The sequence below is a fragment of the Saccopteryx bilineata genome, chromosome 10 (genome assembly GCF_036850765.1).
Source record: "Saccopteryx bilineata isolate mSacBil1 chromosome 10, mSacBil1_pri_phased_curated, whole genome shotgun sequence".
Classification (NCBI taxonomy): Eukaryota; Metazoa; Chordata; class Mammalia; order Chiroptera; family Emballonuridae; genus Saccopteryx; species Saccopteryx bilineata.
Genome location: NC_089499.1, coordinates 47,306,709 through 47,323,657, shown reverse-complemented (window position 1 = coordinate 47,323,657; position 16,949 = coordinate 47,306,709).

Here is a 16,949-nt window from a genome sequence, read left to right as displayed (position 1 = left end):
CACCACAGTCTTCAAAGAGACCTCCTTGAGAAAGCAGCTTCTTGCTTTGGGAAAGAAAGGCGAATGCCCCAGCCTGCCTGAGGCTGACAAAAGGCCAGTTGGAAGTCCTGCTCTGGGTCTGGAAAGGAAGAAAGGCTCTAAGGGCTCCAAAGACTGGGAGATAAATCTTTTTGCCAGTCAAGTAGTTTCCTTTTTTTTTTTTTTTAACTTGCAATTAAATTGCAGCAGGGCCCAATCCTCTTGTCAACTAATAAAGATTAGTCATAATTTCTTCAACTTTTACTATATAAAATGGAAACACACAAAAGCAGAGGAACTAATATAATGAACTCTCATTTACTTGTCACCCAGCTGCTACAAAAAATAATTCTTGATGATAGAGTACTATTGATTTTTGGCATAAAAGTCAAAAGGGAGTTAAAATACTGGAGTGACACGGCTCCATATTCCCTCTGTTCTTCTCCATTGCTTATTGATGTGACAGGACTGCTGAGTGCTGTGCCTTTGGGAACGAGAACTAGGACGAGATGAAGCTGCACACTGTCATAGATAGGCAGTATTCGTCCACTGGTACACAACACGGGAAATCCAGGCAGCTCACAATACATTCTACTATTTTGTTGAATAAATATCAACACTTGTAATATATTTATGTTGTTTTGATCAACTGCATACTATCTGTAATTAAAACTTTCCCAGAATAACATTTGTAAACAGTTAGTGACTTATGGTCTAAGAAAATTAAAAATTTTTTAAATTTCAGTTTACACCCCTAGTTTCGCTACAGAGAAGCAGGGCAATAAGAGTATTTTAAAAAAAAAAAGAGTATTTCAGCCGTGGCCAGTTGGCTCGGTGGTAGAGCATCAGCCCAGCTTATGGATGTTGTCCTGGGTTTGATTCCCATGTAGGGCACATAGGAGAAGCACCCATCTGCTTTTCCACTCCTCCCCCTCTTGCTTCTCTCTCTCTCTCTAGCTAGCTCTCTCTTCTCCTCCCCTCTTGCAGTCATAGCTCCAAGCAAGTTGACCCTGGGCGCTGACGATGGCTCCATGGCCTCTGCCTCAGGTGCTACAAAGAATGGCTCCAGTTGCAATGGAGCAAGGGCCCCAGATGGGCAGAGCATCGCCCCCTAGTGGGCTTACTGGGTGGATTCCGGTCAGGGCGCATGCAGGAGTCTGTCTCTGCCTCCTCTCCTCTTATTAAATTAAAAAAAGAAAAAGAGTATTTCAGTCATAAGGATTATTACATTAGGCTAATACTTTAGAGGGACAGTAGAACTGAACTTAAGTTCAAAGAGAAAAAAAAATAAAGCAAAACCTCATTAATATAGAAGAGCTTTTCATGTATGTACTTTTCATATGGGTGACAGTGGATATCCAGTCACTATATTTATTTTTGATTCATTGATTATAGAGAGACAGAGAGAAAGACAGACAGAGGAGGGAAGCCCCCATCTGTTGTTCCACTTAACTGTTCATTCATTGGTCATTCCCCATATGTGCCTTGAATGGGGATTGAACCCACAACCTTGGTGTTTTCGGACAATGCTCTAATCAAATGAGCTAATTGGCCAGGGCCTAATTATTATCTTTAGATTCACTGGCTGTATTATAGTGATGAAATAGTTTAAACTTACAATATTTAAAACATTCTGGACAGTGCATCCTTTGCAACTATTTAAACTTTTATATTATAGATGTCAATTTTAAAATGTGTGAGAGGGTGCACAGTATTCCCAAATTCCCATCAGTAAAGGTTTGCAGTTCTCCAACAGGTGACACCAGAGAGCTGGGTCTGAAGTGTAGGGAACACAGGAATGTTGGCCTCCCTCTGGACTCAAGTTCCTCTGGGTACTTGTCCCATAAACCAGGAGGTCTGAAACTCAATCACTGATTGGTATGTCCCTCTCCAAAGCTGGAAGCATCCTGAGGTGCCCTGGTGGCAGAGGTGCCTCCCAGCCCTTGCCATTGCCTATCCACTGATACTGTGGGGTCCTTGAGAGAGGAGCCCTCCCTGAGCTCCGCTCACATCCAGCAGGGTTGCACCACCATGACTCGCTGTGTAGTTGTTACAAAGGTCCAGCACAGCTGTGCAGCTGCTTTGCTGCTCTGTTTGGGGACCATGGTGAGGAGAGAAAGGTTGATTGAGTAAGACTTCTGAGAAGAGAGGTATCTAAAGGAAGAACAGAAATCCGAAGTGGACAGAGAGGCAATGGGAACAGCATGTGCAAAGGTCTGAAGGTGACAGTAAGCACAGGAATGGCCAAGTTTTGCCACAGCTGTAGCAAAGGATATATACACGGGAGCAGGGCTTCCCAAATAATAGCAACACCAGTGTGTTAATTCAGCATTTGTGTGCCCAGTACTGTTCTACTTAGTTTACATGGACTCATTCATGGAACCTTCATAAGAACCTCATGTGCTCTTATTATTTGCATTGTTCAGCTGAACTGAAAAGGGAGTGAGAGAAGTGATTTGTCCAAGGTCACAGGGCATCAAACTTCGGCAAGAGGCAGGTTGCCTGCTCTGACCACTCTGGGGGACTTCACAGACACATTGCCCTACTCTACCCTGACCTCCAGGGCTTTGCAGGACAAACCAGGCCCCCAGTGAGCTCTGCTCCTCATGATACTGGGTTTCAATGGGTGGCAGAGATGTTGTCACCCAACTGTGGCTGGTCTGGGCTGAGCCCTTGTGAAAAGCATCAGGTGGCCTAAACCTGCAGCAATTCCATTCCCTCCTGGTATATCAGTTGCACCCTGGGCCCTATGCTCTCACTGACCACTGAGCAGAGAAGGTGGGCTGGCAGGGATGAAGGCTGTTCCAAAACTCTCCTCTCTTCACATACTCATGCCATCTAAACATCAAAGCCTCACCGTGCCCATCAACTACACCATTTTTACCTCACTTACCTTGGGCAAGACCTCAATCTCTCTGGCTTCATCAGAAAAATCTCATTCATGTTAGATTGGGCCAAATGAAATTGCTGTTTGTATAAATTAAAAAACAAACAGCTGAGTATTGGAAATGTCACATGGTTCCACCTACTGGAATCTAATAGGGATACTGGGAGATTAAACAAGACAACATGCATAATAATTTAGCACAGCTCCTACAATGCACGCATTTGACATAGAGTCCGCTGTGTGTCCATGCGGGCCACAGCTCCTACAATGCACGCATTTGACATAGAGTCCGCTGTGTGTCCATGCGGGCCACAGCTCCTACAATGCACGCATTTTACATAGAGTCCGCTGTGTGTCCATGCGGGCATCAGGTGGAGTGCCATGCTGGTGTGAAGGATGCAGAAGTGAGTAAGAAGTAGTTTGTATATCAAGGAGCTTGTAGGAGATACATGAAGAGAGGTTACAGAAAAACAGCCTGAATTAGATTAGACCAAAGCAGAGGATTAGTTGGAAGTTATCGGCACATGTTACATGATCAAACAAAGCGAGGAGTGTGGCTGGCTGCAGGAGCAGCTGGGGCCCTGGGTGCTGTGTGTGTGCTTTCTCACCTCTCCTCGCCAGCCTGGGGTCTCTCTCTGCCAAGAGGTCTCACCCACAAACCTCATACTGCTCCTTTGATCCAAGAATTAAGATTGACACTCTCTCTGATCCCAAGCCTGACAGTCCTGACTGAGAATATGGTGACTCCCATGCAGACAGCATGCTAAAGTGAAGGGAGGTAGAAAGGAGGGTGTTGGCAAACATCCATTATGTATCCACTGTCATATGTGTCTCCTGGCTGCAGATGACAAAATTCAATTCAGACTAGCTTCAGCAACAAAGGAACTTTCCTGGCTCACGACTCTGGGAGGTTTAAGCATGGCTGCTGTATCCAGGAGCTCAACTGGTTTCATTGGGATATCTCCTCCCCATGTCTTGGCTTTGCCTCCCTCCCTGTCAACTTCAGGCTTAGGAAGGCTGTGCTTTGGGCAGCTCCAGGGGCACAGGGTCCTTGCAGATAGAAAACCCGGGGGGTGGGGAGGTAGCCTCAGGATGACTCTGACTGGCCTGACTTGGGTCATTGGTCCATTGCTTGAGCCAGGAATCTTATGAGGATTAGATCCAATTTAAGTATGGGATGTGAGTACGAGGGAGGGTATTTCCTAAAAGAGGGCTGTTACCAGACAAAGGATTTATTGAGGTAAAACCACACATAATCCAACAGAAGCCCTGCAATGAGGTAGGTGCTACAATAGAGAGCAGCAAAGGTGGGGTCACAGGAATGTGTGTGAGGAAATCAGGGCAGGTTTCACAGAGGAGAGGCTGTTACACACCCTCAAAAAGTTCCACACAGAATTACCCCTTTTCTCAGAATTACCACATGACCCAGCAATTCCACTCCGAGGTATATATCCCTAGAAGGAATGAAAACAGGTACCCAAACAAGTAGATTCCAAAGGTGGAAATAACGCAAATGGCCATCCTGATGAACAGATAAACAGAACACTGTCTATGCAATGGAATGTTACTGCAGTAAAGAGGAATGAAATGATGACACATGCTACTACATGGATGAACTCTGAAAGCATTATATGCTAAGGTCACATACTAGATGTTTCCATTTATATGAAACATCCAGAATAGGTAAGCCCATGGAAATAGAGTCCAGAATGGTGGTTAGTGGGACAGGTTGAAGGGGTATTTGGGGAGCAACTGCTTAACAGGTATGTGGTTTCCTTCTGGGTGATTAAACTCTTCAAACTACTGATAGAAGCAGGTGGTTGTACAATATTGTGAACGTACCAAATGCCACTGAATTGTTCACTTTTAAAATGGATATATATATATATATATATATTTTTTTTTTTGTATTTTTCTGAAGCTGGAAACGGGGAGAGACAGTCAGACAGACTCCCGCATGCGCCTGACTGGGATCCACCCAGCACGTCCACCAGGGGCGGACGCTCTGCCCACCAGGGGGCGATGCTCTGCCCCTCCGGGGCGTTGTTCTGCTGCGACCAGAGCCACTCTGGCGCCTGGGGCAGAGGCCAAGGAGCCATCCCCAGCGCCCGGGCCATCTTTGCTCCAATGGAGCCTTGGCTGCGGGAGGGGAAGAGAGAGACAGAGAGGAAGGAGGGGGTGGGGGTGGAGAAGCAAATGGGCGCTTCTCCTATGTGCCCTGGCCGGGAATCGAACCCGGGTTCCCCTCAAGCCAGGCCGACACTCTACCGCTGAGCCAACCAGCCAGGGCCTTAAAATGGATAATTTTATGTTACATGAATTTTACCTTAATAAAAAAAAGAGCATTTGACCAAAAACATTGATAATCAAAGAGAATAAATAATGTAGGATCTCTAGTATTGTTTCAAATGGATCCAGTTTGAGAAGAGTGAGGAGTAGATGGCAGGTATGGATGAAGAAAGACTATCAGTTGGCAGTTGTTGATTGGGGTTTATTATACTATATATTTTTCCTATGCTTGAAAATCCCTTAACAGTTGAATAAAAGCATGAATAAGAGCTTGCCAGGCAGACAAATGGGGTAGGGGTCATTGTAAGAGGAAGGAACAGCACATGCAAAGGTGCAGAGGAGTGAGGTGGTACCAGGCCTGAGGCAAGGTGAGGCAGGACACCTGCATAAAGACTTGGGGTTGACCAAGTCCACAACTAGTGGAAAGCCAAGCTCCTTCCCTCCCTCCCTCCCTCCCTCCCTCCCTCCCTCCCTCCCTCCCTCCCTCCCTCCCTCCCTTCCTTCCCTGTCTCTTTGTCTTTCTTGCTCTTTCTCCCTTCCTTTCTTTTTGCTTTCCTCCGTTTTCATTTTCATAAAATCTTGATTTTTCATTTAATCTTACTTTGGACATAATTCTGGAGGACAAGCTGGGTTATATGGAATATGGAATCCTGGCCCATCATAGATGAAAAGCAGTTTTTAGAAGAGAAATGAAAGGCTTTTTAGGTAAGGCAATCATATTGGCAAAAATAAAATGTGAGAGCTACAGCCTGGGTTGGGGGAATACAGAAAGCTTGTGAAAAGAGGTATTAGAATAAAAACACACAGTCATCGCCTGACCAGGCGGTGGCGCACTGGGATGTGGAGGAACCAGGTTCGAGACCCCGAGTCCGCCAGCTTGAGCGCGGGCTCATCTGGTTTGAGCAAAAGCTCACCAGCTTGGACCCAAGGTTGCTGGCTCGAGCAAGGGGTTACTCGGTCTGCTGAAGGCCCGCGGTCAAGGCACATATGAGAAAGCAATCAATGAACAACTAAGATGTCGCAAGGAAAAACTGATGATTGATGCTTCTCATCTCTCTTCGTTCCTGTCTGTCCCTGTCTATCCCTCTCCCTGACTCTCTCTGTCTCTGTAAAAAACAAACAAACAAACAAACAAACAAACAAAAAAACACACAGTCATCAAGAAAATGCAAATCAAAAAGCACAATGAGCTTCATACCACAGGGTGGGTGTAATTAAGAAGTCAGAAAATGACAAGTACCCTGGGATGTGGATTGCTGGTGGGAATGGAAAAGGGTTCGGCCACTTTGGAAACAGTCTGATAGTTCCTCAGAGGGTTACACATAGTTACTGTATGGCCCAGCAATTTCACTCCTAGGTATATACCCAAGAGAAATAAAACAGTTCATTAAAAAACCTGTACAGCCTGACCTGTGGTGGCGCAGTGGATAAAGCGTCGACCTGGAAATGCTGAGGTCACCGGTTCAAAACCCTGGGCTTGCCTGGTCAAGGCACATATGGGAGTTGATGCTTCCAGCTCCTCCCCCCTTCTCTCTCTCTGTCTCTCTCTCCCTCTCTGTTTCTCTCTCCTCTCTAAAAATGAATAAATAAATAAATAATTAAAAAAAACATGGAATAGCCATGATTAAAAAAAAAAAAACCTGTACAGCCTGACCTGTGGTGGCGCAGTGGATAAAGCATCGACCTGGAAATGCTGAGCTCGCCGGTTCGAAACCCTGGGCTTGCCTGGTCAAGGCACATATGGGAGTTGATGCTTCCAGCTCCTCCCCCCCTTCTCTCTCTCTGTCTCTCCCTCTCCTCTCTAAAATGAATAAATAAATAAATAAAAATTAAAAAAAAAACACCCTGTACATGGCCTGACCTGTGGTGGCGCAGTGGATAAAACATCGACCTGGAAATGCTGAGGTCGCCAGTTCAATACCCTGCACTTGCCTGACCTGTGGTGGTGCAGTGGATAAAGCATTGACCTGGAAATGCTGAGGTCGCCGGTTCGAAACCCTGGGCTTGCCTGGTCAAAGCACATATGGGAGTTGATGCTTCCAGCTCCTCCCCCCTTCTCTCTCTCTGTTTCTCTCTCTCCCTCTCTCTCTCTCCCCTCTCTCTCTCTCCTCTCTAAAAAAAAAAAAATACCCTGCACTTGCCTGGTCTAAGGCACATATGGAGTTGAAGCTTCCTGCTCTTCCCCCCTTTCTCTCCCTCTCTCTCTCTCCTCTCAAAATGAATAAAAAAATTTTTTTAAAAAGTATCATACTTGCTTCACTCAAAAAAAAAACCAAAACAAAAAAAAAACATGAATATTCACAGCAGCACTATTCCTAATAACCAAAAAAGTGCTAACAACCAAATATCCACCATCTGATGAATAATAAAGGTGTGATGCATCCATACAATACAGTATTATTCAGCCATAAAAATGACTGACAGGCCCTGGCCGGTTGGCTCAGTGGTAGAGTGTCGGCCTGGCATGCGGAAGTCCCGGGTTCGATTCCCAGCCAGGGCACACAGGAGAGGCGCCCATCTGCTTCTCCACCCCTCCCCCTCTCCTTCCTCTCTCTTTCTTCCCCTCCTGCAGCCGCAGCTGAGGCTCCATTGGAGCAAAAGATGGCCGGGTGCTGGGGATGGCTCCTTGGCCTCTGCCCCAGGCGCTAGAGTGGCTCTGGTCGCGACAGAGCGGCGCCCCGGATGGGCAGAGCATCGCCCCTTGGTGGGCGTGCCGGGTGGATCCCGGTCGGGCGCATGCGGGAGTCTATCTGACTGCCTCCTTGTTTCCAGCTTCAGAAAAATACAAAAAAAAAAAAAAAAAAAAGGACTGACATACTGAAACTTGCTACCACAGCAATGAAGCTTGAAAACATCCTGAGTAAAAGAAGCCACTCACAAAGGCCCACATATTGCATGATTCCATTTATGTGCAATGTCCAGAACAGGCACACCTAAGATAGAAAGTAGATTAGTGGTTTCTTAGGGCTGGCAGGGATAGGAGAACAGCAGGGTGACAGATAAGGGTTGCAGGGGTCCTTGATGTGATGGAAATGTTCTGGAAGTAGTGATGCTGGAGGCACAACTCTGTGAATACATGAAAAACCACTGAATAGAACACTTTAAGTGGGAGAACTGTATGGTGTATGAATTATACCTCAGTAACGCTATTTAAAAAAAAAGAATAAAAGCACGGGAGTCTGGGTTTCGGTGTAGTGACAAGGAGTATCATACTCCAGTCATCTGAGTCAGCTACTCCAAGCTGGCAACCTGGTCATGATGATTCAATTAATTTAAGCAGGAAGTATGTCATACGTGCTTTGGAAGACACCTACTGAAAATGAGTAGAAGGAAAAAAATGCTTACAACATTGCTTAAAGCAGTATGATTCAGGGTCTCTATTACAAGGAGGATATGAAGGACTGCCAGGACAGGAAGAATGATGCTCAGGGACTTACTTGTGAAGTCGTTTTCACATTCACGAATGACACATACTTTTTTTTTTTTTTTTTTAAATATGAAGACAGAATTTATTATCAGAGATGGATATTGTGCTTCCCCTTAAAATAAAAAACCTGCTTTAGGAGATGATTATTTATTGAGATTTGTGCCAGTTATCAATTTATTGAGCAATGGAAAAATAGTCTCGGCCATGAAATACTATAGGAAAGTGAATAAACTACAGCTACATATGTCAGCATGGACTAATTTCACAATGTAATTTTGATGTTATTTGACTTTTGGCTAGGCAATATTTTTTTTTTTTGTATTTTTCCAAAGTTGGAAATGGGAAGGCAGTCAGACAGACTCCCACGTGCACCCGACCAGGATCCACTGGCATGCCCACCAGGGGGTGATGCTCTGCCCATCTGGGGCATTGCTCTGCTGCAACCAGAGCTATTCTAGCGCCCTAGGCAGAGGCCATGGAGCCATCCTCAGTGCCTGGGCCAACCTTGCTCCAATGGAGCCTTGGCTGCTGGAGGGGAAGAGAGAGACAGAGAGGAAGAAGAGGGGGAGGGGTGGAGAAGCAGATGGGTGCTTCTCCTGTGTGCCCTGGCCGGGAATTGAACCTGGGACTCCTGCACACCAGGCCGACGCTCTACCACTGAGCCAACCGGCCAGGGCCAACACATACTTTTTAATTGTCTAAGAAAAACGTTCATTGATAAATTCAAAATTTATATATATATTTTGGGAACCAAATAAAGGGGTCTTAAAATGAAGAAAAATCAAACTATGTGACACAGCATTTAAAATGGATAAAGACTTTGCAACTTGATGTTTGAAATTTTTACTTTTTGTGCTTAAAAAAATAACTATTAAAAATATTTTTTGGCCCGGCCCTGGCCAGTTGGCTTGGTAGTAGAGCATTAGCCCGGCATGTGGAAGTCCCAGGTTCGATTCCCGGCCAGGCCACACAGGAGAAGCGCCCATCTGCTTCTCCACCCTTCCCCTCTCCATCCTTTTTCTTCCCCTCCCACAGCCAAGGCTCTATTGCAGCAAAGTTGGCCTGGGAGCTGAGGATGGCTCCATGGCCTCCACCTCAGGTGCTAGAATGGCTCCGATTGCAGCGGAGCAACGCCCCAGGGGAGCTGAGCATTACCTCCTGATGGACAGGCCGATGGATCCTGGTTGGTCACATGCGGGAGTCTGTCTTTCTGCCTCCCTGCTTCTCACTTCAGAAAAATAAAATTAAAAAATATATATATTTTAAAGGATATCCTACTTGCAACCACTTCTTTTGGATAATCCACAAGGCTTTAATCATTACAGTAAATGAAGAATTAAATGGGACAAACCTGATACTATATGTATTTTGAAACATTGGTTAATGAAGTATCACAGATGTGTTGATGTGTTTTGTAAGAATTATGACTATTTGAACACAACTCACAGATTTCATACAGAACATATTGAGGGGAATTTGCCCAATTATTATCACTTTAATGCTCCCATTACTGTGCTATGTCACTGCCATGATACCTTAATATTTTTTCTTTTAGCTCATGAAATATTTCATATAGTAAGAAACAGAACACTCATGTATCTGCTACCATGCATTTTGCTACATTTGCTTCAAACCCCTACCCCCGGTTTCCTGCTTCCTCCATCCACCCTCTTCACAAATCCCATTTTGGTCATACCTAGACCTCAGCTACATATTCCTATTTTGTCCTGTCCTGATGTTTAATCCTCTCAGTGGTTATGGCTTATGCTTCCAGGGAGACTGTGAGCTGGACACTAAGAATATCATTCTTGTGCTGGAAAAGAACTATGGTGATCGACTTTTATAGTAAGGCCAATGGGCCCATAAAAATGATCTGCCTTCTCAAAGTCACACAGAGTCTGAAATGTACAAATCTGATTCCTTGTCCAGCAAAATGGAATAGTAGTGGCCTGACCTGTGGTGGCGCAGTGGAGAAAGCGCCGACCTGGAAATGCTGAGGTCGCCGTTCGAAACCCTGGGTTTGCCTGGTCAAGGCACATATGGGAGTTGATGCTTCCAGCTCCTCCCCCCTTCTCTCTCTCTCTCTCTCTCTCTCCCTCTCTCTCCTCTCTAAAAAAAAATGAATAAAAAAAAAATGGAATAGTAGAAATTGCATGGGCCTTAAGGCAAACACAGATAAATTCAAAAGCTGTCTTTGCCATTTACTAGTGAAATGATTTATCCACAGGATGAAATCCAAGCACCTAGCTGAGTTTCTGTTTTCATCTGCAACCCAGATTTTATACCACCTCCTCTTCAGAGCAGCTCTAAGAACTTGAAGTGAAACAAGTGTCACTGTGTCTGGCACAAAATAGGGATTCAATAAATAATGTTTTTAAATTCCACAGGTTAACAAGCACCTATAAGGTACCAGGCACTGTCCTAGGCACAGAAGACAGTCATGAACATAACCATGTCCAATGTGGTTAAGAAATCACCAATACAGCCTGACCAGGCAGTGGTGCAGTAGATAGAGCGTCGGATTGGGATGCTGAGGACCCAGGTTCGAGACCCCGAGGTTGCCAGCTTGAGCGCAGGCTCATCTGGCTTGAGCAAAAAAAAAGTTCACCAGCCTGGACCCAAGGTTGCTGGCTTGAGCAAGGGGTTACTCGGTCTGCTGAAGGCCCGTGATCAAGGCACATATGAGAAAGCAATCAATGAACAACTAAAGTGTCACAATGAAAAACTGATGATTGATGCTTCACATCTCTCTTCCGTTCCTGTCTGTCTGTCCCTAGCTATCCCTCTCTCTGACTCTGTCTCTGTAAAAAAAAAAAAAAAAAAAAGAAATCACCAGTATACCCATTAAACTTTATTTCAAAATAAAAATAAAAACTTTAAAAAATCACTAGTAAAATCTATCATTAGCCAACTGTAACTGTGTCCATTTACAAGTTTTTGTTCTCGATGACTGTGATGTTTCTTTTGTTGTTTCTATGGTCAGGATATTCTTGACAGGTTTAGGTTTAGGATCAGGTTCAGAATCCCAAACCAATTCAAGAGCCAGGGCTGGCTACTAGGCCATTCCTCAGGTAGGAATGGGAAACATGATATATCCTAAAGAGATCCAGGTGAGTGAGACAAGTTTCTGTCCTCAAAGAATTCTCAGTCTATTAATAATATTAATAATCAATACTATTTGTGGAACACTCTAGGCAAGGCACTGTATAATTATTTCATTTAATCCTCAGACTTTCCTTAAAGGTATGGTGGTTATCAATTATTTTCACATGGCTTGCTGTACATTCAATAGAAGCCTCAATAACTATTGAAATAAAATCTTCTAAAAGAACATCCCTTTGGATAGTTTAAACCTTAAGGCAGATACCTGAATAAATTTTGTCAAGTCCTTTTGCTCTACCATTTAAGAATTTTAATGCAAAAAGTAACAGGGAGTGTGTGTGTGTGTGTGTGTCACACACGAATTGAACGCTGGGCTTCCTATACCCTGATTTCACCAATAACACATAAAATTTTTCAGCTTCCCCCATTATAAGATCAAAAAGCAAAAGACCAAATAAATACCTTGGACAGCATTTCTCAACCAGCCAACTGACACAAAAAGGGCTGCAGCTTCCTTTTGAAAGGATTATAATTATCTTTAAACACAAGGCTGTGTTATTATACCGCCCAATACCTTTAATAGCCTCTCTTGTAGCCATAGGGTAAACCTTAGCATGGCATTCAAGATTTGAAACCTGACTCCCCACTTCTACCATTTTTAACTTTGTTACTGGTTCACACATTCGACCAGGCAGCCTACCAGATATCCATTGCATGAACTTGTGCCTTTTTCACTTCCATGATTTTGCTAATATTGTTCCTTCAATCTGGAATGTTCCTCTCTCATCTCCACTCATCAAAAACCCTTCATCTCTTGGCCCAGATGCCACTCCCTTCCCCATTCAGCCTTTCCCAACTGCCCTGTCATAATTGCTTCCTCCTCTTCACTCCCACACATGGCTTCTGACTCTATTACAACATGTGTCTCCTTCTGCCACATTCCTTTTCCCTTGATTGAACACATCTCCAAGTGCAGTCTTGTACACAGAATGGCTCTCCTATGCTGTTGGGTGAAGGGCTGAACTGAATAGGCTGTCCCAGCTGCTACAGGCACATCTCTTCATATGTGCTCTCTGGCAGCAGGATATCCATCTGACCATCAGACCAGAAATCCAAGGCTGGGAGAAAGCCCAATGGGTGGTCCAAACTTGGCTCAGAACCCTTCCTAAAACAATAGATGGTCCAACCCATTTCCGCCTCTCCTCAATGGATTTATTTTCTTTAAAAAAGTTTTGCCTGCCTGATCTGTGGTGGCGCAGTGGGATAAAGCGTCGACCTGGAACACTGAGGTTGCCGGTTCGAAACCTTGGGCTTGCCTGGTCAAGGCACATATGGGAGTTGATGCTTCCTGCTCCTCCCCCTTCTCTCTCTCTCTCCTCCCCCCCCTCTAAAAATCAATTAAAAAAAAAAAAGTTTTGCCTGACCAGGCAGTGGCACAGTGGATAGAGCATCAGATTGGGATACAGAGGACCCAGGTTCGAAACCCTGAGGTTGCCAGCTTGAGCACAGGCTCATCTGACTTGAGCACAGGCTCAACAGCTTGAGTGTGGGGTTGCTGGCTTGAGCCTAAGGTCGTTGGCTAGAGCAAGGGGTTACTCACTCTGCTGTAGCCCCCAGGTCAAGGCACATATGAGAAAGCAATCAATGAACTAAGGTACCACAACAAAGACTTGATGCCTCTCATCTCTCTCCCTTCCTGCCTGTCCCTATCTGTCCTTCTCTGTCTCTGTCGCAAAAAAAGAAAATGAAAAAAAAAAAAAAAGTTTTGGCCTTGCCTGATTGGCTCAGGTGTAGAGCATAGGACCAGCGTGTGGATGTCCTGAGTTCGATTCCAAGTCAGGGCACACAGAAGAATTGACCATCTGCTTCTCCCCCCCCCCCCCCCAGCCATAACTTGATTGGTTCGAGTGCATCAGCCCTGGGCACTGAGGATGGCTCTATGGAGCCTCCATTTCAGATGCTGAAAATAGCTCAGTTGTGAGCATGGCCTCGGATGGGCAGAGCATTGGTCTCAGAGGTTGCTGGGTAGATACTGGTTGGAGCGCATGTAGAAGTCTGTCTCAGTATTTCCCCTCCTCTCAGTTGGAAAAGAAGAAAAAAAAGTTTTCATACTTTTAATTAAAAAATATTTATATTCAGAGATTCCTATTACAGGAGTCAAGTATGAAAGTCCTATTTTACCACCATTACTCTCACTCCTTTCCCAGAAGCAACTACCAGAGACAGTTTAAATTAAAAAAAAATTTTTTTTTTGTGACACAGAGAGAAAGACAGAGAGGGACAGATAGGGACAGACAGACAGACAGAAAGGGAAAGAGATGAGAAGCACAATTCTTCGTTGCAGCACCTTAGTTGTTCATTTTTTTTTCTTTGACAGAGACAGAGGGACAGATAGGGACAAAACATACAGGAAGGGCGAGAGATGAGAAGCATCAACTCTTTGTTGTGGCACCTTAGTTGTTCGCTGATTGCTTTCTCACATGTGCCTTGACCAGGGGGCCACAGCAGACCGAGTGACCCCTTCCTTGCTCAAATCAGATGAACCTGCGTACAAGCTGGCGACCTCGGGGTTTCGAACCTGGATCCTCCACATCCCAGTCCAACACTCTATCCACTGCACCATCGCCTGGTCAGGCCATTAGTTGTTCATTGATTGCTTTATCATATGTGCCTTGACCGGGGGGCTACAGCATACTGAGTGACTGCTCAAGCCAGCAACCTCAGGGTTTGGAACCTGGGTCCTCTGTGTCCCAGTCCGATGCTCTATCCACTTCCTAACACCTGGTCAGGCTACCAGAGACAGTTTAATATGCAATTTCATTTCTACAAATTTATATACATATGTATTTATTTATATAAACAAAACTATTTTAAACATAAATAGGAGACAATTCCATGACTGGCTTTTTTCCTCCCATTTAATGTATTAATTTACATGAGGCTGGCTGAACATTTTTTTTTTGAATGCTTATTGGTGATTCATTTCTTTTTCTGTGAACTATTTCTTCATAACCTTTGTCTATTTTCTACCAAGTTTTTTCTTTTCTTTTTTTTTTTTTTGTATTTTTCTGAAACTGGAAACAGGGAGAGACAGTCAGACAGACTACCGCATGTGCCCGACCAGGATCCACCCGGCATGCCCACCAGGGGGCAATGCTCTGCTCCTCTGGGGTGTCGCTCTGCCGCTACCAGAGCCACTCTAGTGCCTGGGGCAGAGACCAAGGAGCTGCCCGGGCCATCTTTGCTCCAATGGAGCTTTGGCTGCGGGAGGGGAAGAGAGAGACAGAGAGGAAGGAGGGGGGGGGGTGGAGAAGCAAATGGGTGCTTCTCCTATGTGCCCTGGCCGGGAATTGAACCCGGGTCCCCCGCACGCCAGGCCGACGCTCTACCGCTGAGCCAACCGGCCAGGGCCCCAAGTTTTTTCTTGATGTGCGTTAACTCTTACACTAATACACTGTGGACACTCATCTTTTCCTACATATCCCGCACAGATCCATTTTCAATCACATTCACTTACCATTTCCAACCAGTGTAACTTTGAGTAGGCCATTTAAGTCAAGCTTTAGTGTCCTTACCTCCACAATGAGGATGACACTGACTGTGGGAGGTTGTGGAGCAACGAAGTGAGAACTGCATGTCAAGTACCAAGCATTGTGCCAGGCATTCAATACATACTCAACACATTAGCTATTCTTCTTTACCTAGACTTGAGGTTGCAAATTGGCGAGGTGTTTAGTTTAAAAATAATACGTTGGCCTGACCTATGGTGGCGCAGTGGATAAAGCGTCGACCTGGAAATGCTGAGGTTGCCGGTTTGGACTCCTCTAGGTGAAGTATATACATTTTCTCGTTGGCTATAACCTCCTATATGCCCTCATTTGTTTTTTACATCGTGGCTTCTCAGATATATATTACCAGCCTTTTACTCTCCAATTTTTTTTTTTATTTAGTGTGAGGAGGGGAGGCAGAGAGAGGGACTTCCACATGCACCTTGACCATGATCCACTCGGCAAGCCCACTAGGTGGCAATGTTCTGTCCATTTCGGGCATTGCTCTGTTGCTCAGCAACCGAGCTCTTAGCTTTAGCACCTGAGGCAGAGGCCAAGGAGCCATTCTCAGTGCCCGGGGCCAACTTGCTCCAATAGAGCCATGGCTGCAGGAGGGGAAGAGAGGGAGAGAGAAGGGGAAGGGGAGGAGTGCAGAAGCAGATAGTGGCTTTTCCTGTGGGCCCTGACCAGGAATCAAACCTGGGACATTCACACACCAGGGCAATGCTTACCACTGAGCAAACCAGTCAGGGTCTCCACTCTCCAAATTTTAATGAATAAAAATAGAGCAGGCTTTGAAATTATGTATCACCTATAGTCAGGGCCGCTGTGTGCCCATTACTCACTGTACAACACTAGAATGTACCCATCACAGTGTAGCTTACTTACCGAAACCCTTAGGATTGGGCAATGTATAACCTGTACATCTGTTTCAAGAAGCATAAGGGCCTGACCTGTGGTGGCGCAGTGGATAAAGCATCCACTTGGAAATGCTGAGGTTGCCGGTTCGAAACCCTGGGCTTGCCTGGTCAAGGCACATATGGGAGTTGATGCTTCCAGCTCCTCCCCTCATCTCTCTCTGTCTCTCCCTCTCCTCTCTAAAATGAATAAAAAAAAAAAAAAAAAGAAGCATAAGGGCATTCTCACAGCAATTTTAAAAGCTTTCACAAAAGGCCTCTTTTATTTTCACAACATCTACTAGGTAGGAGCAAGATGAGTGTGATACTTCTAGTTTATAGATGTGGTGGGAGGCACAGAGCTAGTGGGGCTGTAAAGGACTAAGGCATAAGGTCCCTGCCTGGTACCCTGTCAAAAGCAAGATTAAACTTTAGGATTCCAGAGGCCTCTCAGAGATCATCAAGGAAAAGCTGTAATAGAAATTACTACCGCTATAACAAAACCATAGATGAAATTGGCTAGATAACCCCTTACATTTATTTATACAGAACTTCAAAGTTAAATTTTTTACAAAGTATGTTTATATACTCATCAAAACATTAGTTTATAGCAAAGCCTTGTAAAAATGGACAGGGATGACCCATTTTGGGGTCTTCAGAAGCTTAGTTTGGGAATATGGTCTCTAAAGAACTTCCTCCAAAGGACTAAAGGCAGTCATACTTGCCAGTCTAAATGCCACATTTGAAATGATGTGTATAAAATCCAGGGAAACAGAGACAGC